The sequence below is a fragment of the Hyperolius riggenbachi genome, chromosome 6 (assembly GCF_040937935.1).
Source record: "Hyperolius riggenbachi isolate aHypRig1 chromosome 6, aHypRig1.pri, whole genome shotgun sequence".
In the NCBI taxonomy this organism is placed as follows: Eukaryota; Metazoa; Chordata; class Amphibia; order Anura; family Hyperoliidae; genus Hyperolius; species Hyperolius riggenbachi.
The window spans coordinates 131,368,761-131,396,571 of NC_090651.1; positions in this window are offsets into that span (position 1 = coordinate 131,368,761).

Genomic DNA, 27,811 nt, shown 5'->3' on the forward strand with positions numbered 1-27,811 from the left:
CCTCCTCCTGTTCCATCACGTGTGCTGCTGCTGGGTTAGCGTTGCCGGTCCCTGTTTATGGAACCTCTTATCTTTATTACATTTATGACTGCATGGCGGCAAAATGCATGCTATCCGCACGCTTCTTGTTCTCATGCAAGGCCTGGGTTGTTGTGTCTGAAAGCGTGGCCTTCTCCTCCTGCGCCTCCTCCTGTTCCATCACGTGTGCTGCTGCTGGGTTAGCGTTGCCGGTCCCTATTTATGGAACCTCTTATCTTTATTACATTTCTGACTGCATGGCGGCAAAATGCATGCTATCCGCACGCTTCTTGTTCTCATGCAAGGTCTGGGTTGTTGTGTCTGAAAGCGTGGCCTTCTCCTCCTGCGCCTCCTCCTGTTCCATCACGTGTGCTGCTGCTGGGTTAGCGTTGCCGGTCCCTGTTTATGGAACCTCTTATCTTTATTACATTTATGACTGCATGGCAGTAAAAAGCATGCTATCCGCACGCTTCTTGTCCTCATGCAAGTCCTGGGTTGTTGTGTCTGAAAGCGTGGCCTTCTCCTCCTGCGCCTCCTCCTGTTCCATCACGTGTGCTGCTGCTGGGTTAGCGTTGCCGGTCCCTGTTTATGGAACCTCTTATCTTTATTACATTTATGACTGCATGGCGGCAAAATGCATGCTATCCGCACGCTTCTTGTCCTCATGCAAGGCCTGGGTTGTTGTGTCTGAAAGCGTGGCCTTCTCCTCCTGCGCCTCCTCTTGTTCCATCACGTGTGCTGCTGCTGGGTTAGCGTTGCCGGTCCCTGTTTATGGAACCTCTTATCTTTATTACATTTCTGACTGCATGGCGGCAAAATGCATGCTATCCGCACGCTTCTTGTTCTCATGCAAGGCCTGGGTTGTTGTGTCTGAAAGCGTGGCCTTCTCCTCCTGCGCCTCCTCCTGTTCCATCACGTGTGCTGCTGCTGGGTTAGCGTTGCCGGTCCCTGTTTATGGAACCTCTTATCTTTATTACATTTATGACTGCATGGCGGCAAAATGCATGCTATCCGCACGCTTCTTGTCCTCATGCAAGGCCTGGGTTGTTGTGTCTGAAAGCGTGGCCTTCTCCTTCTGCGCCTCCTCCTGTTCCATCACGTGTGCTGCTGCTGGGTTAGGGTTGCCGGTCCCTGTTTATGGAACCTCTTATCTTTATTACATTTATGACTGCATGGCGGTAAAAAGCATGCTATCCGCACGCTTCTTGTCCTCATGCAAGGCCTGGGTTGTTGTGTCTGAAAGCGTGGCCTTCTCCTCCTGCGCCTCCTCTGTTCCATCACGTGTGCTGCTGCTGGGTAAGCGTTGCCGGTCCCTGTTTATGGAACCTCTTATCTTTATTACATTTATGACTGCATGGCGGCAAAATGCATGCTACCTGTGCAAAGAAAAATGACATTTTCCGCATTTAAAAGACAGTTTTTCCTTTGAAACTTTACAATCAATTTTCTCAAAAACTATAAGCTCTTTTTCAAATATTTTTTTTCCTCTTGTACCCACTCCCAAGGTGCACATACCCTGCAAATTTGGGGTATGTAGCATGTCAGGAAGCTTTACAAAGCACGAAAGTTCGGGTCCCCATTGACTTCCATTATGTTCGGAGTTCGCCGCGAACACCCGAACATCGCGGCCATGTTCGGCGAACGTTCGCGAACCCAAACATCCAGGTGTTAACCCAACACTACTTTCAGCGTGGGAGATTACACAGGCTGCAGCCTGCAGGAGAGGATCATCGCTGGAGGATCATCGGGGAGCTGCACGTCAGAGGCTGGCCAGGTGAGTGATTTTTTTTTTTTGTACAGGTTTATTTTCTGGTGAATGCTCCCACACAACGATTATTTTCTGGTGAATGCTCCCACATAACGATTATTTTCTGGTGAATGCTCCCACATAACGATTATTTTCTGGTGAATGCTGCGCACATAACGATTATTTTCTAGTGAATGCTGCGCACATAACGATTATTTTCTGGTGAATGCTGCCCACATAACGATTATTTTCTTGTGAATGCTGCTCACATAAGGATTATTTTCTGGTGAATGCTGCCGACATAATGATTATTTTCTGGTGAATGCTGCGCACATAACTATTATTTTCTGGTGAATGCTGCGCACAAAACGATTATTTTCTGTTGAATGCTGCACACATAACGATTATTTTCTGGTATATGCTGCGCACATAGCGATTATTTTCTGGTATATGCTGCGTACATAGCGATGATTTTCTGGTATATGCTGCGCATATAGCGATTATTTTCTGGTGAATGCTGCCCACATAACGATTATTTTCTGGTGAAATGCTGCCCACTTTACGATTCATGGTGAAATACTGCTCTCTTTACGAATATTTTATGGTGAAATGCTGCTCTCTTTACGATTATTTTCTGGTGAAATGCTGCCCACTTTACGATTTCTGGTGAAATGCTGCCCACTTTACTATACAGGGAGCACCTATACCTGGCATTACCCACCGTGGCACGCTTAGTATGCTACACTCGCTCCTTTTTTTTGGGGGGGGGGGGGGCTGCAATGCTACAGCATCATCCAGGCTGCATAGAAATGTGGACAGAGGAGCACACTATTAGTACTGTACCTGCACTAACTGGTGAGAATTATGCTTCCTCTGTAAGCTGCTGCCTGATTACTGAGGGAATTGCCTGTTATCTGTGACTTGTTCGTGCATGGCTGCAATGCTACAGCATCATCCAGGCGGAGCACACTATCAGTGCTGTATCTGCACTAACTAGTGAGACCTATGCTTCCTAAGCAAGCTGTTGCATGATTATTGCATGCAAATCACTGCATATTGAGCACTGTGCATTTTGCTCTGGCTTAGACATTGGCTGTGCTCGCTTGCTGAAGCATTGAAAATAAAAAAAAAATACTCCCAATCATTGACTAAATGAATATACAGTACCATAGTATACTTTGTGCTTGAGTACGGGAATTTCGGATATAGTAAGCCACTTTGCCCATTCCCTTTGAGTTTACTATAAAGGGATTCTACTGTAATACGGTAATTCCTTCAGACTGGCATCTTGCTACTCAGTGCAGTCTCTAGGCTAAAATGCACCAGGGCGCCCCCCCCACCCCGAGCAACGTATGGGCGCCCGCAGTATAGGTTAGCCAGGTCTAGTTGCACTCAGTATAGGTCCCCGCAGTATAGGTAGCCAAGAATCAGTAATCCCGTATAGGTAGCCAGCTATAGGCCCCCAGTATAGGTAGCCAGGCATAGGTGAGCCAGTATAGTTGCCCCCGATATAGGTTAGCCAGGTAGGTGCCTCCAGTATAGGTAGCCAGTATAGTTGCCCCCAGTATAGGTTAGATAGGCAGGCGCCCCTGGTATAAGTTAGATAGATAGGTGCCCCACTACAGGTTAGCTAGGTGGGTGCCTCTAATATAGGTAGCCAGAATAGTTGCCCCCAGCATAGGTTAGATAGGTAGATGCCCCCAGTATAGGATAGTTAGGTAGGTGCCTGCAATATAGGTAGCCAGTATAGTTGCTACCTGTATAGGCTAGCTAGGTAGGTAGGTGCCCCCAATACAGGTTAGATAAGTAAGTGCCCCTGGTATAGGTTTGATAGGTAGGTGCCCTACAGTATAGGTTAGATAGGTAGCTGCCCCCCAGTATAGGTTAGATAGGTAGGTGCCCCCCACTAGAGGTTAGATAGGTAGCTGCCCCCCAGTATAGGTTAGATAGGTAGGTGCCTCCCAATATAGGTTAGATTAGGTAGGTGCCACCCAGTATAGGTTAGATTAGGTAGGTGCCCCCCAGTATAGGTTAGATAGGAAGCTTCCCCCAGTATAGGTTAGATTAGGTAGGTGCCCCCCAGTATAGGTTAGATTAGGTAGGTGCCCCCCAGTATAGGTTAGATTAGGTAGCTGCCCCCCAGTATAAGTTAGATAGGTAGGTGCCCCCCAGTATAGGTTAGATAGGTAGGTGCCCCCCAGTATAGGTTAGATTAGGTAGGTGCCCCCAGTATAGGTTAGATTAGGTAGGTGCCCCCCAGTATAGGTTAGGTAGGTAGCTGCCCCCAGTAAAGGTTAGATTAGGTAGCTGCCCCCCAGTATAGGTTAGATAGGTAGCTGCCCCCCAGTATAGGTTAGATTAGGTAGGTGCCCCCCAATATAGGTTAGATTAGGTAGGTGCCACCCAGTATAGGTTAGATAGGTAGGTGCCCCCCAGTATATGTTAGATTAGGTAGGTGCACCCCAGTATAGGTTAGGTAGGTCCACCCCCCATAATGGAGGAGGGAGCCGGAGCCGCGAGGAGGGCAGCCCGACCTCTCCTTCCCTCTCCCCGGGCCGCCCTCCGTGCTCCCCCCTCAGACGGAAAGCAATTACGCAGCAGGAAGCTCTGTGCATAACTACTCACCTCCCTGCGTTCCACTCACCGCTGATCTCCTCTCGTCATAGACGCTGATACACACGCTGCTTCCGGCTAAACAGGAAGCAGCATGTGTATCAGCGTCTATGACGAGAGGAGATCAGCTGCGAGTGGAACGCAGGAAGGTGAGTAGTTATGCACAGAGCTTCCTGCTGCGTAATTACTCTGCGTCTGAGCAGAGCAGGGACAAGGTCCTCCAGCACCCAAGGCTGAGACACCAAAGTGCGCCCCTCCATCCCTGCCACCCCAGCCGTCACACACTGATTGCTATTAAACTAAGAGGCCCACAGGGCCCACAACCTCCCCAACACCTTAAAGAGAGTGAAGCGAGAATAAATCTCGCTTCAGACCTCATAGATAGCAGGGGCATGTGTGCCCCTGCTAAAACGCCGCTATCCCGCGGCTTAATGGGGGTCCCTTCACCCCCAAATACCCTCGGTGCAGCGGGGGAGCGCTTCCTGGTTGGGGCAGGGCTAACCGACGCAGCCCTGCCCCACACGCGTCTGTCAGCGCGTATCTGAACATCTAAGATGGCGCCGGGTGCGGACGCCACGGCCACAGGGCTCCGGTCTTTTTTCTTTTTTTTCCTTTAATTTCTTCCCTCCTGCTCTTACCGACATCCTCCATCCGCCTGGGGGAGATGCAGAGGTCACAGACATGCACCGCAGGCTGGCACCGGCTGTGCGGCTGCTCGGCCACCGAGGAACTGACCCAGGGGTGCGCTCTCTAGCACGTGGACCATTGCTCCGTCCGCCGGGACCCGCGAGTGAGGAGGACGCGCTCTGTGTCCACCGGTCCGATTTCAGCATCCCGGGCAGGCAGATGAGTCGGGCCACCGCACCGGTTGCCAGGAAACCAGGACGCCGCATGAGGGGTGCCCCCTCTCCGGGTGCACCGCAGACTGCGAGGACAGCTAGTGTATTGGCTGCCGTCCCCCTCCATTGACCCATCAGCTGCTGCAGCCCCGCAGCCGCCCATCAGAGCCGCATCTCCGTCGGTGAACTGCTGCCTCTGAGCACGCAGTCGCATCACGCAACTGCCAGGACACCACAGGGCCGATCGGCTGAAGCGCCCACCGCCACCCACGTGGAGCGACCATGGGCCCAGGCAAGGCACAGCTTCGCCCTGCCGTTCACCGCCGCCGCCTGGAAGCCACCTGGAAGCATTCAGGATGCCTCCCCATCTGTCCAAACCGCAGGGGAGACCACACCAACCCAGGGGGCACTTAGCTGCTGCCTTGATTGGCCTGTTCAGCTGAGCAGCTGCCGCATCCACATGGAGCAACCATCACAGGCCCAGGCACCACTGTTTTGCCCTGCCTCTTCCTCAGGACCACTGGGCCCCTCTGCCTGCAACCACCAGCATATGGACTCTGGACCACCTCGGTTGGGCAGCAAGCCAGGGATTTGCTTAAGCGTGGCTCAAGCACACGGTGACCGATTGTCGGACTGTACCAGGGGTGTCTTAATCTGTTCAATCTGCAGCCTCTGCCTCTCTCCTCTCGCTTTAGTTCTCTCTCCTTCTTTTCTCATTTTCTCTTTTGCTATCCCTTCTCTCTTTCTCTCTCCACTCCTTACCAGGACACTCTGCTGCCCGCCTCTATCATGATTCCCCTCAGTTTCCTCTCTACTTTCGTGGACAATTGGAGCACCTGTCTTGTTGGGAGCGTGTCGCTGTGTAGCGTCCAGTGCCGAAAATGGCAGCGCTCAGATCAGCTCTCAGGCGGCTCCTCCAGTCCCACTCTTTTCTGTTCCTGCTATCAGTGTATGTTTTTGCTCTGTTTGTATTACGTTAACTGTACGTGTATGCTGTAATGTTCTCTGTTTTTGCTTTTTATTTTGCTTTTGTTGTTTATACGTATACGTATGTACCATGCTTAACTGTATATGACGCTCTGCTCAATTGTACGCACAAGCTGTAATGTTGTCCTATGTATGCTTGTCCCATGTCTATGTTTGTCCCATGCTTAATCGTGCTTTTTTCTTGTTTTCATCAACGACCCTGTATGCGCCAAAACCAATTCCGGGTACAATCCACCGTTGTACTTGGCGAAATAAATTCTGATTCTGATTCTGATTCTGATCTCCGCCTCTCCCCCGACTGAGTAGACGCGACTGGAGGCAGGGCTGCAGCCATTAGCCCTGCCTCCACGAACGACCAACTCTACGACCAACTATTGCGGAGTGGGCTTGGGGGTGAAGGGACCCCCGTTTAGCGGCGCGATAGCGGCGGTTTAGCAGGGGCACACATGTCCCTGCTAACTATGAGCTCTGAAGCGAGATTTATTCTCGCTTCAGAGTCTCTTTAATATCTAGTTATCTGGCTTGCAGTCACTGCTATGTATCCCCTTTTCTAATTTCTTTCTGCTTCATACACAATTAGGAATGACAGCTGAATGAATTGTGGGCCCCCTCCTACACTGCGCCCTGAGGTTGGAGCCTCTCCAGCCTATGCCTCGGCCCGGCCCTGCGTCTGAGGGGGGAGCACGGAGGGCGGCCCGGGGAGAGGGAGGGAGAGGTAGGGCTGCCCTCCCCGCAGCTCCGGCTCTCCCCTCCTTTACAGCGCCCCCCTCACAACAGCACCCAGGGCGGCGGCACGGGCCGCACGGCCCTAAAAACGGGCCTGTTGCTACTAATTGCCCTATTTCCTCTGGGTGCTGCATATGTTTGCAAATTGAACGTGGCACTCATGCTGCTGGAAAGCTGACTTGATATAGCCATGCCATGCACAGCTATAGGTATTCGGATATGTGTGTGCGTCGGGTGTTGCGGGGGGAGGGGGGGCTGTTGTTGCCAGGGGGGGGCCCACATCCAGATTCCGCATCGGGGCCCAGAGGTTTGTAGCTACGCCACTGCTCAGCTGTCGGATTTGAGCAGACTTGCTGTCAGTTAAGAGTGAAAGGAATTTGATACAGTAAACAAAAGAGATAAGCAAGCAAATTGTATACATCATTATTTACCAGCACTTCAGGAACTCTCTCAATCCAAGGTTAAAAAAAAATATGTTAATCAATACTGTTCCTTTAAAGGTTTGGACACTGACATTGGGGACATCTGCACCCAAATTAGATTTTCACCTGAAGCCACTCAAATCAGAAAAAATAGCAGTGTGCTGCTTAGGATCAATGCAACTAATGCATCAGCCACCCAGGTAATTCCTGATGTTGCAGGAGGGAATAAAAGTAATATTTGTTGCCCATTTCAAGCAATTTTTAGGGCTTATTTTTTCTGTTAGCATGTATTGCGAATTGGATCTGGAAACACACATGCGTTTTTAAAAATGCATGCATTTTTTATGTGCGTTTTTTTATGCGAAAATTTGTGTTGGGATTTGAAAACTGCCTAGCAACATTACATGTGAAGCAGGAAACAGGCAGAAAGGCAAAAGGAAATGATGCTGTGCATGCTGGTTACATTCACGTTCGTAAACGCGTATTTCCGCGTTAGTAATGCCAATATATGTGGCCCCAATGACTTACATTAGCCACGATTCGCTTTCAGATCGCATCCAGATTGCCGCGGAATGTGAAAAATGCAGCATGCCATCCAGATTTTTTTTTGTACCGCATCGCGTCAAATTCGCATTGACTGGAAATAGCTCCATTCACAAACATGTGTTGCATTTTGGATGCAGTAATTCGCATCAAGAATCCGCGTGTAGTGAAAATCGGCCCTAAAACCAGATTCTTAGTAGTTATTACAGGATGGTTATTGGATCGAAAGGAAACAAATTGGCTTTAATTTTGATTCAGAAGAAATGTATATTTTTTCTTCCAGTACATATATATGCAATTATTCATCTGGTGTTATGTGGGTACTGGGGATAGGCATGCCAAACACTTACCGTGTAGAGTAGCTGAGCTGGTTGTAGACAGACCTAGTGTTTTATATGCTTATGGCCTAGTTCACAGTGGACAGTTGCATTGAAGAATAGTTCTGTAGGTGGCGACGGCGTGCATGGAAAAACGGCGCTGGATAACAAAATGGCGCTGGTCGATAATGAAATCTTAATAACGATAAACATCGTCATACTTCGTAACCAAGTAAGCCTGGCGCAGAACATTGTACTCCAGCTGGTTTTTGCCCTATTTCTATTCTTAATAATGATGTTAAGTTGTTTGCAAAGATCATGACAGTGCGCTTCAGTTCTATGGTGGGTGACCTCATAGGTTCTTCTCAGACAGGTTTTATTCCGGGTAGGCAAGGTTCTGATAATGTTCGTTTAGCCATTAATATACTTCAAGATGCAGAATTGACTACCACCAGATTTCTAATGCTAGGCCTCGGTATTAGTAAAGCATTTGACTCTGTTGGTTGGCAATACTTGATTACAGCCTTGGATGGCTTCGGTCTTTCTGGTTCTATTATATCTACTGTATTAACTTTATATAACAACCCATCTACATTGATATGTATTCCAGGTGCCACTTCTCACCCTGTCACTCTCAGAAGAGGTACCCGTCAGGGGTGTCCTCTCTTTCCGCTCCTGTTCACCCTAGCCCTGGAGCCCTTGGCAATTGCCATAAGAAAGCATCCTGCTATTACTGGATATGGGGTTGATAATATTAAATTGTCCTTATATGCGTATGACGGTCTCTTGTTTTTGACTAAACTAGTCACCTCCCTTCCCAACCTTTTTGGTCTGTTAGATCATTTTGTTGCTTTTTCGGGCCTTAAAGTGAACTCTGGTAAATCTACTGCCCTTCCGGGTTAATCTCCTCCCTCATACGGTGAAATTGTTGGAAGCTACTTTTGACTTCGCCTGGTGTAAACCAAATTTAAGTACCTCGGAGTATTTCTTACCCCTTGTTATCATGACCTGTATGAGGCAAACTTTCCTCTTATTTATAAATCAATATCTCAACTTTTAAAGAGTTGGTCCTCATACAAGGTCTCGTGGTTGGGTAGATGTTTGGCCTGCAAAATGATCATACTCCCAAAATTGTTATACCTGTTCCGCATGCTCCCAATTACTCTCACAAAACGCTCTTTGGCAGGCATGCAGTCTCAAATTAATAAATTTGTATGGGATATAACCGGCTAGAGTCAGATCCCAGGTGATGTATAAGCACCCTCTACAGGGGGATATTGGTCTACCTAGTCTATGGCATTATTACTTGGTGGCTAAACTGGGTCACATTTTGGACTGGGGAATCAGCTCTCCCTTTGTGGTTGCAGTTTGAATCAGTTTCGCCTTTTTACTTACCCTCTTTAATCACAGTGGTGACTAGTCGTGATATAATGCTCCTTTCTTGTAAAAACAAGATAGTGACATCCCTTGCTAAGCTTTGGGTCACCATTGTCCCCCAGTTTGATCTGATTTCCTCCCCCTCTTCTAGGATGTCATTTTTGGGTAATCCTTGCCTCCCCCTGGCTTTTAATAGGTCTCAAGATTTTTCTTGGTGGAGGGATCGAAGACTGCTCACAGGCAACAGATTTTGGTTGGGTGGTAGGTTTATTTATTTTTCCATACTTCGATTTGGTCAGGATTGCCCCTCTCAGATTTCGATATTGTCAAATTAGACATTTTTTCAGCTCTGTTTTCTTCACCTCCTAGTGCTGAATTAGGGGTGTTTGAGTCTCTTTATTTTGGGTTCTCTAGGCGTAAGAGCCTCATTTTTACACTTTATGCTTTGCTCCTTAGTCGTAATTCTGATGAGAAGATGCATTATATGAGAGCCTGGGAGCGAGATTTGGGAACTCAGTTTTCACAATCAGATTGGTCCTCCTCTTGGACTTCTATTTCTATTTTTATAGTGGTTAAATCTAATATTATCAAAGATTGTGCGGGTAAATTGCTTTTCCGCGACTAGGTTGCATACATTTTATCCGTAGGTCTCCCTTGATTGTTTTCGGGGATGTGGTTTCTGAATGCACCCTCCTGCACATCTTTTGGGAATGCCCTGTGGCTGTTCAGGTTTGGGACGCCTGGAAGTCTCTTGTGTGTGATGTTAGGTTTTCTGGTTTCCCTCTCTGCCTCCCAGACTCTCTTATATACTCCTAATTATGAGGTTCCTGGTTCCTTCCACACCATGTATAGATACAGTATATGCTTCTAGCAGCCCAGTGGTGTATTGCCTTCCAATGGAAGACTACTTCCCTGGTTGCTCAGCGTTTAGATGTGATTATGCTTATGGATCTAATTTATTACCTCAGTATTGAAAATCTGACTAGATTTGATTTAATATGGGATAATTGGAAGACGTATAGACACTTATGATTGCTTTCCTCTTATAATTTTTGTACTTTTACTGGACATATTATTTCCCCCTTTTTTCTTTCTTTTCTTTCTTCTGCTTCTCTTTTCTGGGATATCGGGATCCATGTGCCATGTTCTAGAGTGTTCTGTTTTCATTGTTTCTTGTTGTTTTTTTTTAGCATTTACTAAGTGTTTTTCTTTGCAGGTACAGTATATGTGAAGAACTGGTGGTTTTTAATGGACTCTATGTGCTTGATTCACAAAAGGGTGCTGTAGCAGGTAGAAAGAGGGGAGATCTATTTTTTTTATTTTTGTAATATTGCCTGGTCAGCAGCTTTGGATAGAGGTGCTGCTGACACAGGTTTGTTAAGTAAGGGCATTTTGCCCTTAGTTGTAATGGGCGCTGCTGTGTGGGTAGGCAGGGCTGATGGCTGAGGGAAGGTTTCTAAGCAACCAGACGCGCGCAGGGGAGCCGTTAGGGAAGAATAACGGCTCTCTGAGGGGTTGAGGTGGGCAGTTGGAGCGGACAGGGGAAGGGGAAGGATGCAGCAGGCACAGCTGAGGAGAAGCAGGCCAGACACTGCGACAGCTGACATTTTGGGAGAAAATTACTGTGCCATGATGATTCTTCAAACCTCCATAAGATAAGCCAGCCATCAGTCAATCAAAGCTGACAGGAAGGGAGGAAGCGGAGAGAGATTTTGGCAGATGCAAAAGAGCCAGGCAGATGTATAACCAGTAGATGATACAGAGGTGCTGAGAAGAATTTTACAAATCTGACACGTATGAAATATGATTATTATTGTGATAAATCAGCGTGTGACAAGAAAGATGCTTGAACATTTTGACTACAATGAATTGGCTATGGTGATGTCCCTAACTGCTGAAGTATAGTGCTGGTGAGGCCGAGAATTGAGACTGACAATCCCTAATTTCTATGATTATTATCTTTATTGTTATGTTCATAAGTTTTCCTGAACTGTTGTGGAAGCGGGAAGAACGGTTTTTTTTTTTTTGTATGAAAGTCCAAAAACTGCCTATCACCTATGTACTATGTATGGGACTATGAAATAGTGATTTTGAGAAGAAAGTGTATCTGCTTAATGAAATAATCCAGTGCCCTGTCCGCTAAAGGCCTGTTATTTACCCTCATAGCCAACTGACTTTTAAAATATAAAGTGCAAAGAGCATTTTGGGTTTTTTTAGTGTTGTACAGTGCAAAGTTATAGTTAAGAAATACTTACCTTTGGGAAGAGTCGTCCAGCTGGGTTCCTGAAAAGAAAGGAGAAATAGTAAATATGATGATTTACCAGCAGTAATGGATGACTTGGAAGAAGTACCTGGTAATAGACTGTTTCCTGATAGTAGTCTGATCCTGCAAAAGAACAGAAGTGGTTGAATACATGAGCTACAGACTTGGATCTAAGAACTATTTTTATTGTTATTATTATTCATTTTTCTCAAGTTTTGCCTACAAGAACATGTGACGGAGTCATTCGCTCCCTTTTTGTTGGTTCCAGTCTTTATTTTTTTTTACCATTTCAAGTAACACTATTAATTTACTAAATTCTCATTAACTCACTAACTGTAATACGCGAGGCAGCTGCGGCGAGCAGCACCGCCGCCGCAGCTGCCTCCATGCGGCCATCCGTCCGTGCGGCGTCTAGGACGCCGAGGACGGAACGTTTCCAGCTGCAAGAAGTCGCTGTAGCGTGCAGAAGCGCGCACAGACGGGACCTTTATGCAGGGAGGAAGGCTGTCAGCTGACCTGCTGGTCAGCTGACGTCAGAGGAGTCCCACGGCGCCCAGGATTGGCTGTTTCTGGAAGGGCGTGCCAGTGGGGTCTCCTCTGCTTCATAAGCCTGCTGGCTTCATTCACACACCGTCTGTTGTCATGAATACTTGCGTGTTAGCGCTCAGACCTTAGGCTAATTCCCTGGTATTGATGCTAAGGATTTCACACCAAGACTAGGTTATTGCTACCTTGTGATTGTTATTTTGTTTAGACTAGTTCCCTGGTGTTGATACTAAGGATTTTACACCCAGACTAGGATATTGCTTACTGTTGATCTCCTGTGTATGACTCTTAGCTTTTACCTCTGACTCTGATCCTACCTTCCGATCCCGTACTTTCGCCTATCTGCCTACCTGTTGCTGAACCTCTGCCTGATTACCGATTACTCTCTTGTCTCAGGATTCTGTACCGATACGTACCTTCCTGTTGCTGAACCTCTGCCTGATTACCGTTTACTCTCTTGTCTCACGATTCTGTACTGATACTTACCTCTCTGTTGCCGAACCTTGCCCGCCTGACCATTCTACTCACTAGTGGGCCCTCGCTACTGGTGAGGTGTTAACTACGCCAGCTCTGCTGGTGAAGCAGCTCTGATAGGCTTTAGTTCAGCCTTAAAGGGACTCCGAGCAGTGCAAAAACTATGGAAAGATCCACATCATTTTAAAGCTCTCTTTCTCCTCTTTCCAATGATATATAAACCGCCACCCTACGCCTTTTAGTTTTCGCTATTTTCGCGATTGAAATTGCCGCGGCCGCGATTTCGATCGCGAAAATAGAGAAAACTAAAAGGCGTAGGGCAACGATTTAGGTGTCGTCAGAAAGAGGAGAAAGAGAGCTTTAAAATGATATCCATCTTTCCATAGTTATATTGTATTACACAGGGCGACTTTTTGTCAAAGTCAGCAGCTGCATTCAGCAGAATGGAGCTGCTGACACTGGGGAAAGTGTCGTCCTGTGTAATACAATGTAACTATGGCTTGATGGATATCATTTTAAAGCTCTCTTTCTCCTCTTTCTGACGACACCTAAATCGTTGCCCTACACCTTTTAGTTTTCTCTATTTTCGCGATCGAAATCGCAGCCGCGGCAATTTCAATCGCGAAAATAGCAAAAACTAAAAGACGCAGGGTGGTGGTTTATATATCATTGGAAAGAGGAGAAAGAGAGCTTTAAAATGATATGCATCTTTCCATAGTTTCTGCACTGCTCGGCGTCCCTTTAATTATCTGCTCATTAGGTACCTGTCATTTTAGTATTACTGTATCTCGTAGGCTGCAGTACAGTCTGACTCACCCGCCCCTCGGGTGTTCATTTGCCTGCAGTATATTTTGAATCACCCGCTCCTCGGGAGATTCAGCCTCTTCTGTATTGTTTCTCCAGCTTGCTGGAGGTTGTACGTTAGTGCACGCTCAGTGTACTGGTTATACCTCACCAGCCCCTCTGGTGAGGTCTCATTAAAGCATTAAAGTTACGGTTACACCAATCACTACACTCTCTGCTCCTTGCCTGCTATACTAGTATTATTGGTGATTCTGCAGATCACCCATAATCGGGTATAGCGTCTGTATTATTGGTGATTCTGCAGATCACCATATAATCAGACATCTGAGCAACGACACAAGACCGTTACAGAACAACAGACCAATAAAGTATTATGGAGGCACTCTGCCAACGGGTCAACGTGTTAACCTCCACCGTTAATGAACTCATTAAAACGGTGAACGCTCAACAGACTCAGATTGATCAAATAGCTGAGTCAGTTAACCGTTTATTGGACCCCAATACTCGAGTGTCTCCCCCTTCTGTGATAGAACCGAGGGTGCCCCCATCTGAGAAATCCTCAGGGCATCGCTCGGATTTTAGTAATTTTAAGCATAGATGCTTATCTTATTTTGAATTACGACCCGTTTCTTCAGGTACAGAAAGTCAGAGGGTCACTTTCATCAAAACCTTATTGTCTGGAGATTCTCAGTCCTGGGCATACAGTCTCCCTACGGGGCATGAGGCCTTGACCTCAGTGCAGGAGTTCTTTAAAGCCATGGCAGTGACTTCTGAAAGGAAGTTAAAAGTCCTCAGGCAGGGTCAGTGTTCTGTCGAGGCTTATGCTGCTGAGTTCAGGAGATGGGCAGTTTCAGCCAGGTGGGGGCAATACGCGCTCTTGGACTGTTTTCTGTCAGGATTGTCCGATGCGGTGTCTAATCTTATGTTGGGTCATCCAGAACCCAAGACTTTAGACGAGGCCATTTCATTGGCCATCAAGATTGATCGACGGGTGCGCTATCAAAAGCAAACTCGGGCTAAGCCCTCAAAGAATTTTTCTCCCTGTACTGTCTCAGCTCCTATGCCTTCCTCTCCTCCAGCTGATGAGCCAATGCAAATTGGACAGACCAAACTCTTGGAGGTAGAGAAGAACAGAAGGCGAGCAGAGAAGTTATGCTTGTATTGCGCTGATAAGGGGCATATGGTTTCTGCTTGCCCTAAGAAGGCGGAAAACTTTATCGCCTAGGAGTAGCTGGATGTACTACCCTAGGCGATCTTGATATACCTCTAAGTAATAAACGTGTGTTGCTTCCTTGCACTATCACCTGGGAGGGTCAGGTTCACACTATTCAGGCATTTTTAGATTCTGGGTCAGCCGTAAGTGTCATGTCTGCTAGCTTCGCTAAGCAGTTCAGATTTCCTTTGATTCCTGTGGGTGAGCAGATTAAGATTACTGCCGTGGATGACTCTCTTTTGCCACTCAACATTATTTAGACTCCTGTGGTGTCTTGCCAGATTGGGGCCCTGCACAGGGAGCAAATGCAGTTTCTGGTCTTAGAAATGTCCACATCCACGGTCATTCTGGGCATGCCGTGGTTAAAGAAGCACTCCCCGGACATCAATTGGAGTACCAGGCAGTTAATAAGCTGGTCTCCATACTGTCAGGACCACTGTCTTAAGCAGATCCCTCTTGCAGCTAGTGAAGCCCAAGTAGTGGAAACCGGTGAACAGGATCTAGAACCTTCTGGGGAACAGATTGAGTTGGATTGGGCAGCAGAGCTGGGTCCTTTTCAACAAGAAACTCCTGAAGGCAAACCAGAGGGGGTTCTTTTTGTTCCCCTTCAGTTGAGATTTAAAGTCTTGGAGGCATTTCACGCCCACAAAAATGCTGGTCACCCTGGGGTAGCTCATACTCTGGAGTTATTGACTCGGAGTGTATGGTGGCCCTCCATCAACTCCGATTGTAAAGAGTTTGTGGGAAGCTGCACCGTTTGTGCCAGGAGTAAGGCTTCTAGGCGAGCTCCTGCCGACACCTTACAGCCTCTTCCCGTACCCGAGGAACCTTGGACCCATGTGTCCATGGACTTCGTGGGGGAATTGCCCCTCTCTGAGGGTAAGACGGTCATATGGGTGGTGGTCGACAGGTTTAGCAAGATGGCACACTTCATTACCTTGAACGGACTCCCCTCTGCACTGGAATTGGCAGAATTGTTCATACTCCACATCTTCAAACTGCATGGGATTCCTCAGGATGTGGTTTCGGATAGGGGAGTCCAGTTCACTTCTCGTTTTTGGAAAGCTTTCTGCCAACAATTAGGGATGAAGTTGTCATTTTCTTCCGGCTACCACCCACAGACCAATGGTCAGACTGAGAGGGTAAATCAGGCCCTCGAGCAGTTCCTCAGGTGTTATGTGGCCGATACTCAGACTGATTGGGGCAGGTTCTTGCCGTATGCAGAGTTCGCCCACAATAACCTGAGGTCTGCATCCTCAGGGTTCTCCCCGTTCCAGGTTGTCACGGGGAGGTCACCCAAGTTTTCACCTCTGCCAATAGTGGCCTCACCCTTCCCAGCTTTAGAACGCTGGTCAGTGACTATGCGAGGCATCTGGAATAAGGTGAAACAAAATTTGAAGAGAGCCTTTTCGTCTCAGAAAAGGCAAACCGACAAGAGACGTTCGGTAGAGTGGAGGTTCGCACCCGGTGATTTGGTGTGGATTTCCACTCGACACTTGTCTTTGAGGCAGCCTTCTGTCAAATTGGGTCCCAAGTTCATAGGGCCTTATCCTATTGCAAAAAAGGTGAATAACGTTACTTATGTGATATCACTTCCCCCCAGTTTCAGGGGTGGTAGGACGTTCCATGTTTCACTTTTGAAACCTGCCGTGTATGTAGATGCCACTCCTCCCCCCCCCCTGTGGTGGTCAATGGGGAACCAGAATACAAAGTAGAAAAGATTTTGAATTCTCGGCGAGTGCGAAAATCCTTACAGTATCTGGTTCACTGGCGTGGGTATGGTCCTGAAGAGAGATCCTGGGTACCACTCTCTCGCATGCATGCCGAAGAACTCAGGATGGAGTTCCATAGGTTGCACCCAGATAGGCCAGGTGGTGCGCGTTCGGAGTCCACGCCTAGAGGGGGGGGGGGGGGTACTGTAATACGCGAGGCAGCTGCGGCGAGCAGCACCACCGCCGCAGCTGCCTCCATGCGGCCATCCGTCCGTGCGGCGTCTAGGACGCTGAGGACGGAATGTTTCCAGCTGCAGGGGTTGCCGTAGCGCGCGGGCGCGCGCACAGATGGGACCTTTATGCGGAGAGGAAGGCCGTCAGCTGACCTGCTGGTCAGCTGACGTCAGAGGAGTCCCACGGCGCCCAGGATTGGCTGTTTCTGGAAGGGCGTGCCAGTGGGGTCTCCTCTGCTTCATAAGCCTGCTGGCTTCATTTACACACCATCTGTTGTCGTGAATACTTGCGTGTTAGCGCTCAGACCTTAGGCTAGTTCCCTGGTGTTGATGCTAAGGATTTCACACCAAGACTAGGTTATTGCTACCTTGTGATTGTTATTTGTTTAGACTAGTTCCCTGGTGTTGATACTAAGGATTTCACACCCAGACTAGGATATTGCTTACTGTTGATCTCCTGTGTATGACTCTTAGCTTTTACCTCTGACTCTGATCCTGCCTTCCGATCCTGTACTTTCGCCTATCTGCCTACCTGTTGCTGAACCTCTGCCTGATTACCGATTACTCTCTTGTCTCACGATTCTGTACCGATACATACCTTACTGTTGCTGAACCTCTGCCTGATTACCGTTTACTCTCTTGTCTCACGATTCGGTACTGATACTTACATCTCTGTTGCCGAACCTTGCCCGCCTGACCATTCTACTCACTAGTGGGCCCTCGTCACTGGTGAGGTGTTAACTATGCCAGCTCCGCTGGTGAAGCAGCTCTGCTAGGCTTTAGTTCAGCCTTAATTACCTGCTCATTAGGTACCTGTCATTTTAGTATTACTGTATCTCGTAGGCTGCAGTACAGTCTGACTCACCCGCCCCTCGGGTGTTCATTTGCCTGCAGTATATTTTGAATCACCCGCTCCTCGGGAGATTCAGCCTCTTCTGTATTGTTTCTCCAGCTTGCTGGAGGTTGTACATTAGTGCACGCTCAGTGTACTGGTTATACCTCACCAGCCCCTCTGGTGAGGTCTCATTAAAGCATTAAAATTACGGTTACACCAATCACTACACTCTCTGCTCCTTGCCTGCTATACTAGTATTATTGGTGATTCTGCAGATCACCCATAATCGGGTATAGCGTCTGTATTATTGGTGATTCTGCAGATCACCATATAATCAGACATCTGAGCAACGACACAAGACCGTTACACTAACTCATCTATTTATTTATTTTTTTATTAATTTCTTAACCAAATAATTTATTTATTTATTTTTGTTTATTCATTTAATTATTTTATTTCATAAAACCTGGCTGAAGTATTGAACGAGTAATACAGCCAGATTTATTTACCAGATCAAGAACAAAAAGTGAGAGTACTCCATTTACTATCAAGGGTGTAAAGGATTTTTTGCTGATCAGCAAAACTAGAGGTTAATGTTTATATAACTGTATTGATGCGAAGTATTGGACTGAAATTTCTTCTTATAAAGCTAATATTCAGGGGTTTATCTAATCCAAATAAGGTCCAATTTTAATTCTATATAACTGAAAGTAAAGTGGGTGGTTACTCTTAGTAGATACTTACCGGGTGGGAGAGTTATGTATCGAATATAACCAATTTTCTTCCTAGCTCTAAGAAATATCCTCTAGAAAGAAGACAAGAAGATATTTAGAAGACTGTTATATTAGAGATTGTATTGTTCATAATTTTAATTGGTTATGTGGAGTAGAAATTGTATTTTTATTTTTTTAATAAAATTTTTTGAATTTTACAACCTGCATTGGTGTTTGTGGAGTTCTCCTTCAGTTGGCGGTTAAAACCGGTTACAGTGCTAACTTAGTTAGCACGCCTAAAAGCCCCTTAGCACGCCTAGAGCCCTTTAGGACGCGCAAAGTTTAGCGATGTGCGGTGCACGCGAAACGTCACACCGGGTGCGATCAAAATGTTGCACCGGGTTGGCCCGGTGCAACGTTTTAGCTGCACCCGGTGCGACGTTTCGCGCGCACCGCTCAGTGCTAAACTTTGCACGCAATCAATAAAAGCTTTTAGGCGTGCTAACTGAGTTAGCACCCTTTTGTGAATCGAGCCCAATATGTAAAGGAGCCCCTGGAATCTCAGTAGGGTGGTCTTAGTCCCCCATTTTCCAGGAGGTTCTGCTCTGTTTGTTCATTGCACTATTGATATGCTGTTATAAATATAAAAAGCACTAGAATAAGGGGACAGTATAATAAGGGGCACTGTAAGAGCGGGTAGTAAAATGCATGGCCCAACTCCTTTTGAAGTCCTGCCTCTTGTAAAATAAATGCAGGGGTTACCTGAGATCAAAAATTATTTGTAGGGGTTCCTTGAGACCCAAAATTTATGTGCAGGGTTCCTCCAGGGGAGAAAGGTTGAGAAAGGCTGGGATAGAGTGTCATGTGATGACCCGCAACACGATTACATCCCCAAAACGTAGCCATGTTTCTTCAGGAAGTTAGGACGGTGGGTAGATAGTATTTATACGGGGAGCGTTTTTAATACATTATCCTCTGATGAAGCAACGGAAGTTGTGATGTATGTGAGGGATGGCATAAGCGGTTGCGATTCTCAGGACACTTGTGGTGAATAGTTGCTATTTTTTTCACTAATTTGGAGGGTCTCAGCGATATATTTTCTGGACTGGATGACCGGATGGCAAGTGTTTGGGAGGTTTCTACCGTTATCCTTGCTCACCTCTGGCTATATCTGTTGCATACCGTGTTTCTGGTTCCCATTAGTATGTTTTGTGTGTATAGCAGCTTAGATTGGTACTAAACATACTCTCACTCCAGTGTCTTTGAGATATGTGTTTCATATTGCATATATATGTTTGCATTTGTCAGCCACTGTTCCACGCTGGTCATCTGTTTTTATTAATTTTATGTGATACGTCCCTGTTTGAATAAAGATTGGTACTTTTCTATTGGAGCAGTTGGTGATATGGTAGACATTTTTTTTTCGCCATATGGATGTCTTTTTCTTGTATGCTATAGGCCCTAACTGAAGATTAATTATAACAGGCGACAGAAGGCTTGTTATTTAAAATTATATTTAGTATCGCTTTTTTAATAAGAGGGCTTTTTGTTTTCTTTAGCCCTTTATACTCTCCCCCAGTCGTTATGAGTCACCATCAGCTATCTCCATACTCAATTAAAATTAAGGACATTTTCGAAAAATGGAGGACTGAGGTTAGTATAAGCAGAGGAGAAAAATAAATATACTGAATAGCTCGAAATAACTTTCTGCGATGATCTGGCACCCTCTAGTGTGCAAGCTCGTAAAAATATTCCAATACAAACACACAGCAGTCATCATCATAATGTAAACACTGGAAAGTAGAAAAGAGATTGCAGGATAATATGACTCAATGAACACATAATTCTCTATAGACAAAAAAAAACTGTACCCTACTTAAAGTTCAAGCACTTGAACATGTATTTTTCAGCATATATCTTGCATATGCAATACCACATCATGTTGCAGGGAAAATACACTTGAAGGATACCTCCAGTCAAAAACAATGAACTAAATGAAAAAAAAGTTAATCTATAATAATTAGATAATAATTAGAAACTTTCAAACTTTCAGCAGCTTGGGACACTACCCCTCTTACACTCAGCCTGTTAGGCAAAAGCATTGCTTAAGGCTAGAACTTATCAGTATGTTTTGGGGATGGGGACCAAAAAAAATGACACAACCCATGTATACACCGAGGAACATCCTGTCATACTGCCCAGAGCAGGAAGAAACCTGGAACACTAGCACTGCAAAGTGCTAACCAGTATGCCACCAGTATTAAGAGGTCACTAGCGCTGCTACCTACGTATTGCTTCATGGTAGGACCGGCACTGCAAATACGTTTGTACTTTGTCACAGTGTGTGCTTGTGTGTGTATGAATGAATGAATGAATTTATTTATAAATATCGTATGTTTTCATGTGATTACTTTTTCACATCAAGTAAGTTTAATCATTTCATTTGTATTATAAATTAGAAATGAGCACTAGAAGTTTGTCTCTTCAATCTACCTTTCTCACATTCAAAGACTGTTGACTCTCCTGAAATGTTTGTCCTGCTTTCAACTGTTTTTTCACAGGGCAGATAGTTTGGTCTCTCTGAAGAATGGGTATTGTCACACACCCCCTAGTGGCTGGACCACACAATGCCTTCCAATCGGTTTCAGCACACAGACCATGCAATCTGTGGTCGCAATCGGTGCGCAGAAACCGCTGGAATTTTGGCAGCAGACAGACCAGAGGGAGGCATGCGATCTATTAAACACAAAACATTAGGCTGCCACCATCTCTGTTTAACTGGGACAGAGAAACCCACTGATTGGCTCCAAGATCTGCAGGAAAAACGGTTAAAACACACCCTGTTCTAACTAATAACAATTCTCAGTAGCGATCTTCAGAGGCTAGGATTCGGTTTTTGTTGCTGAATAAAAGGTGTAACTGAACAAATAAATGACATTAGCGTTGTTTATTATAAATGCAATATAAATAACTAATATATACAGAAAATCATTAAAATCAACAATTATAGAGACATTAGTAGCGCAGTATGAAAATAAAAATGGAAGAAAATACGTATACTTAAGGTCAGGTGAAATATGTCCTTTCTGGGAAAGAAAATGTCAAAGTCCTTGGTTTCAGAATCATAGGTCTTTAGGCATATTTTGTAATCCAAGCAGATGTTACAGTTCCAAGATGGCTGCTGGGTGGTCCTCTGTCCAGTAGCAGGTCTAGTTGTAATCCAGATGATATTAAGATGGAGGACTCCCGGGTCAGATTTCAGGCTGATCCTTATGAATGACCCAGCTTTTTGGGTGGGATCTCAGAGTCAGCCCCTGGGCTGGACTATGATAATCATACCTGGGCAGACCTGTTCATAAGGTCCACAAAATCTGACAGTTCCATAGGCCGATCCACATGGCCTACACACAAATAATAACCCCAGATTCGTAATCCTCAGAAAATACCGATTCATCTATCTATATATATAATAGACTAAGTGCCTCAACCTTCAAACAAGAAGAAGAAGTACTTTGCATGAGAAAATGTATGCGTGCTCAAACACCAAGTTTAAGGCCTCTTTTCCACGGACTGTTGAGCTGTGTGCTCAGCAAGCAGTTACCAGGCAGCAGTGAGCAGATACCAGGCAGCAACAAGCAGTTTCCAGGCAGCAGCAAGCAGTTATCAGTCAGCAGTGAGCAGATACCAGGCAGCAACAAGCAGTTACCAGGCAGCAGCAAGCAGTTACCAGGCAGCAGCAAGCAGTTACCAGGCAGCAGTGAGCAGATACCAGGCAGCAACAAGCAGTTACCAGGCAGCAGCAAGCAGTTACCAGGCAGCAGTGAGCAGATACCAGGCAGCAACAAGCAGTTACCAGGCAGCAACAAGCAGATACCAGGCAGCAGTGAGCAGATACCAGGCAGCAGCAAGCAGTTACCAGGCAGCAGCAAGCAGTTACCAGGCAGCAGCAAGCAGTTACCAGGCAGCAGCAAGCAGTTACCAGGCAGCAGTGAGCAGTTACCAGGCAGCAGTGAGCAGTTGTGAGAGTTTGAGAGCCATTTCACTGCCTATTCACAGTGCATGGAAAAGAGGCCTTACCCTAGCAAGTCTGACATTGCAAATCTGGCCTAATTGGCTATTTATGAGGCAATGCTCATGCAAATGCATGCACAAACCAATATCACAAAGCAGTCACCCTGCTACATGCTACATTAGCACTATCCAGCTTAGTGCACACCAGAGCGGTTCGGCAGCGTTTTGCGATCCACTTGCGGCTGCGGATACGCTTGGGTAATGTATTTCAATGGGCTGGTGCACACCAGAGCGGGAGGCGGTTTGCTGAAACGCATACTCCCGAGGTGAGGCATTTTTTGGATTGCGGAGGCGTTTCTGCCTCCAATGTAAAGTATAGGAAAAACGCAAACCGCTCTGAAAAACGGCAGTTCAGAGCGGTTTTGCAGGCGTTTTTGTTACAGAAGCTGTTCAGTAACAGCTTTACTGTAACAATATATGAAATCTACTACACCAAAAACGCTTTACAAAACCGCAAAATGCTAGGTGAAATGCTACAGAAAAATAAGAAAAAGCGTTTCAAAATCTGCTAGCATTTTGCGGATCTGCTAGCAGTTTTTGGTGTGCTCCAGGCCTCCAGGAGCGCCACGGGGAGGATTCCCAATGCCCCCTTTTTATACAACTGGGGGGACCGCAGGGTCCCAGGCTCTCTCACTGCCTGGAAACCACAGCGGCACCCCGGAGGGGGAGGCTGGGTGGCGTGGACGACCCCCCCCCCCCAAGTGTGGCCAGCGCCGGGGAGAGCTGTCTGCACCCACCTCCCAATATTAAAAACAGGCACTTACCTTAACGTCCATTGCGTTCTGCTACATGCGCATTAATTTGGGGGCACCACATGAGAAAGGAGAGAAGCATGGGTCACCCCGAGCTTTAGAGCTTAGGGCTGGATCACATACAGCACTCCAGAGGGGGGGGGGGGGGGGAGGACAGGCGCACTCACTCCAGGGTTCACACCACCGGAGCAAGCCATCCACCACCTGTCTCCAAAGGATACAAACTGCACAAAATGCTTTCCATGAGAAAATTAATGCGCATGTAGCAGAACCCAATGGACGTTAAGGTAAGTGGCTGTTTTTAATATTAGGTGGTGGTTGCGGACGGCTCTCCCCAGCGCTGGCCACGCTTGGGGGGGGGGGGGGGGCGGCTGCGCCATTTCTGCAGTTCTGTCAGCAGAACTAGAACATACCAAGAAGCTGTTCTGTGGACAAGGCCACAGGTCTCCCTGACCTGGGCATGTACCGCCACTAGAACAATAAACATCAGCCATGTTTGGTAAATATCCACATTCCTGCATGTAGGTCAAATGCCTCATTGATTATTAATCGAGTAGGTGTGTATGATGACACCACGAGTGGGTCCACCAATAGTCTGATCTGGGGGACGGCAAAAATGAGGTCACATTTAACTCTTTCCTAGTCGGTATTAAAGAGGGGACAAGCTGAAGGAGCTCACTTTGCTTCTGACTTTCCCACTAGATCCAAAGGCTGACTGGAACCTCTATTTTCATTCTATATGCAATCTGATATAATGTATGCTGTACATACTGTAGGTAGTCTAGTGTAACGTAGTTAGGAAGAAGGTACCTGATTGACTTCAGCAGGAAGTCTAATCAAGAGCTTGTAACGCAACATGAAGATTGGCATGGCTAGGATATGATGAATGTATCTATCTGTATTTCTGTTTCCTGAATAAACTACGTAAACATTGAAGAAGCCTGAGAAAAGTCTATCTCCTGCTTGCTGTGTGGAGAGTCAAGTGATCTCACAGTCTGTGAGACGCAACTGTAAGAAGTTAATGGTGTCGAAGCAAGGTGATATAGAACAGGTTCTAACAATGGTGCCGATTTAAACCCTGATTGAACACTGTCTAGCAGTACAAGCAGACAGGGGCCGGGGGCCGTAGAAGTTTTCAAGATATTCCATAGCAAAACAAGCGGAATAGACACGGACTGTAAAGCTTATCAAGCTGATACTGATAAGTGGTGTGGAGAGTGTGCGGGAGCCAAGCACACGGCTGCAATTCGAGAATATCAGCGGCGAAACTCTTGGACGTTACACTGTAACTGCATGTGCACACAGTTACAAGCCTAAACCTGGGTCGGAAGGAACTCTCCGAGGCTACGGCTGCTCGCAACTGCCGCTGGAGATCGATCCGCTGTGGGGGAAGGTGGATGCCCCTCCTGACGTTCCGGAATCCACAGAAGTTTCGCGGGAAGAAAAGTTGCGGAATGCTGATGAATTGCGAAGAGTCCGCAGATCAGGCATGTATGATTTACGTTGTTATATTGCATTATCTTTATTGTACAAGGAGAGGATAATGTGTTCTGTGTTTTGTGTTAATTGCAGCGTGGAGGCTGCGGGCTTCTCATCTCTCCCTCGCGTGGTGGGAGGGGTGAGGATAGGAGCAGCTCCGATGTAAATACATAGTGCTGTTTTCAGAGTTTATGTGCATTGATTTTTTTTTTCTTAGGATTCAATGTTCCTGTGTTGCATACTTACGTAGTGGTTATCTCTGCATTTGTCTCAGGCATGTTTTTGCTGGAAAGATGTCGATTGGGTTTTCTTTTCTTCTCTTCTCTCCCCTTCTCTACAGAGGCTAGGAAGGAAGCCAGATGTGGCAGGGGGGGGGGGGGGTCCCCCGCGGCAGAGAGAAGCCAGCTGTGTGACAGTCTGTTGTAGTAGAGGGAAGGGAGAGAAGAGGAAAGCGAGGGTGAGACAGTTGTGAGCCATGAGGTTTAGAAGGATGTTTTTTTTTCTTCGGGGAGCTGGAGAGACAGGAATGCACGGCCATGCCTCTGAGTCGCTGTAAAAGTAAGTTATAGCTACAGCTGAGATAATGGGTGAAGTGCGACTGTACTCTGGCGCGTTCTTTCTGTTTGTGAGAGGTTCTGCAAGTTTCTCGCATTTCTAGTCAGTGCTGCTAACATGTTTTGCAATGTCTGCATCTGTTTTAGGTTGTGTGGCGAGCTCCGGCTGATAAATGTCTCAGAAGAAGTTCTAGCTGGGATGGTAACAGTTAAAGTGGTTTGGAGTTCTATAGCTCGTGCGGGCGGTTCTGAGTTATGTCTGTGATAGAGTGAGAAAGATTCCTATGTCTCTGGGGATCCTGATGTCTGATTGCAGTTCGGATTACAGCTGAGACGTGACGGAATGCTGAGGCTGATCTTTGTGCACTGTGTATCGATGCTGTGTGTAATTATGCATAAAATGTGTGTTCTGTTTGAATTTGTTTTTTCTCCTAAATGTGTATAGGATTAAGTGGTTGCTACGGGAGATTGATAGCAGCCATCTTAGCTGGCAGTCCAGGACTCAAAATGGCGGCATAGGGGAGGATCAGAGTCATGGCTCCCACACGTCATGGCAGGGGGGAGGAGGGGCTGGGGGATCCACGTCACGTCAGGCTGTGCTCGCGGCTCCGGGCAGAGCAGCTGAAAGGAAGGGGGGTAGAAATACAGAGCTATTCTACTGAGTATCTCGGATCCGAATATTTCTCCATAGCCTGAATTCCAGGGATAGGAATGCCAGGATACGTGCACCAAGCTATTACTGTAAGATTAGCATGAGCACGGATAGGAAGTGTTTCCCAGCTAGGTGCAGGGACACACGTAGCAGTGCAGAGCAGGAAAGTGTCTGTACTAAGTTGCTTACGGGATTATTCCTGTAAGTGGGGCACCTTAATGGGTGGTGCAGCATGAGTTCCCAATAGAAGGAAGGGGGGACAGTGCATCAGGGGGGTGCCGGAGGTGGAAAAAAGGGAGTGGACCAATCCGGGTTTCCGTCGCCGCTGCTGCAGAGCGGTAACGTTTTTTTCCGTTTTTTGTCGTGGACAGGGCCAGAGCTTGACTAAGAGGTCTATGCTGGGCTGGGGCTGTTTTTTTGTGCGTTTTTTTCGTCCACTGATTGGTCAAATGTTTTTTCCAGCTCCTATCAATTGTAGCACAAAGAACAAGAACTGACAGCAGTTCATGGGGCAATTATACAAATGAAAGAATTGCCATGTACAGAGTGACAGTGTATCAGTACGGTGTTTGCCATATGACTACCTGCCACGTGGGCATTCAGGGATCTGCATACAGGCATGTGACGCTGGTATGCTTAGCCCTGCACCCTGTGTAGGTTAAGTGCAAAGTGCTCCTTCCTACAGGGAGGCAGCCATTTTTTTTGTAGTCTAGGTAGTGGCACGGCAAACATTGGTCAGAGGGTGCAACACACAGAACTTCTAGCAGAGCTGGTATCGCCATGAAGTTCTAGATAAGTTAATGCGAAAATGAGTAAGAGCATTGCAGGCTCACCTGCAAAGCAGCAACAGGTGTGGCATCCGTTATCTGTGCATGCGACGGCCGCGTATGTACAGATGGGGGGGGTTGGAAGGAGCCTGCAATGAGGTGAGAGCTTCCAAAGGTGAAGCGAGCTTCCAAAGGTGAAGTCCGCGGGAGCATATTTTAAACAGGTAAGTACTGAGGATAGTACTTAGGTAGGGGAGAGAGGTTGTAACTCCAATCTACCAATAAGAGTAAACAGAGTTCATGAGAACCATAAAGCAACGAGATCAATTACGGTATATATTGATCAATTTAAAGTGTAAAGAGTACAAGCCGCAGGGCGAATCCCAAATCATTAATAAGAATTGATTTGTTTGTATTTTGATTTCAGGAGTTGGGCAATATGGAATCGAGACGGCTGCAGTGCTGGCAGCAAAGCTGGAGATGTCAGTCGGATAAGCGAAAGGTTCCAGATGCCAATCTGAGTTTGGAGAACAGCGAGATTCCTGAGATTGGAAAGAGACTAAAAAGCGAGATTCCGGAAATTGGAAAGAGACTAAAACACGAGATTCCTGAGATCGGAAAACGTCTAAAAAAACTGACTGAGCAAAGCATAGTGCAAAGTGCTAATGTTTTTCTTTCCCAAGGTGGTGCTAGTATAATGAAGAGTACCGTGCTGATGGTGATCCTAGGTTGCCATTTCGTCCTAGGAGAATGAAGAGAGGACATTCTCATGAATAATAAGGGGTTAATGAGAATACAGGGCCCAAACATGTTGATGTTGGGTGACAAAGGTACTGATCCTTTCACACCTCCCTTCGCTTGGCACAGATGGACCAAGCAGGGATGGAGGAAAAGAGCACTTGTGCCAGGAGAAAACAAATTTCATGGCACAATGTGGGTGAAAGGTCTGAAGGGTCAGGTGTGCGGGCAGTGGGAAGTGAATGGCAGTGTAAATCTGCTATTGAATGCCACACTCCCAGAATCGATGCACCGATCCAAAGGTTTGTTAAAAGGTACATTGCAGTACAATGGGTACATGCAAGAGGTGGAGTGTGTGATTCAGAGGCACTCTCTGTTGGTAGCTCCAGAGTGTGATGTTGTCCCTTGCGTCTCTC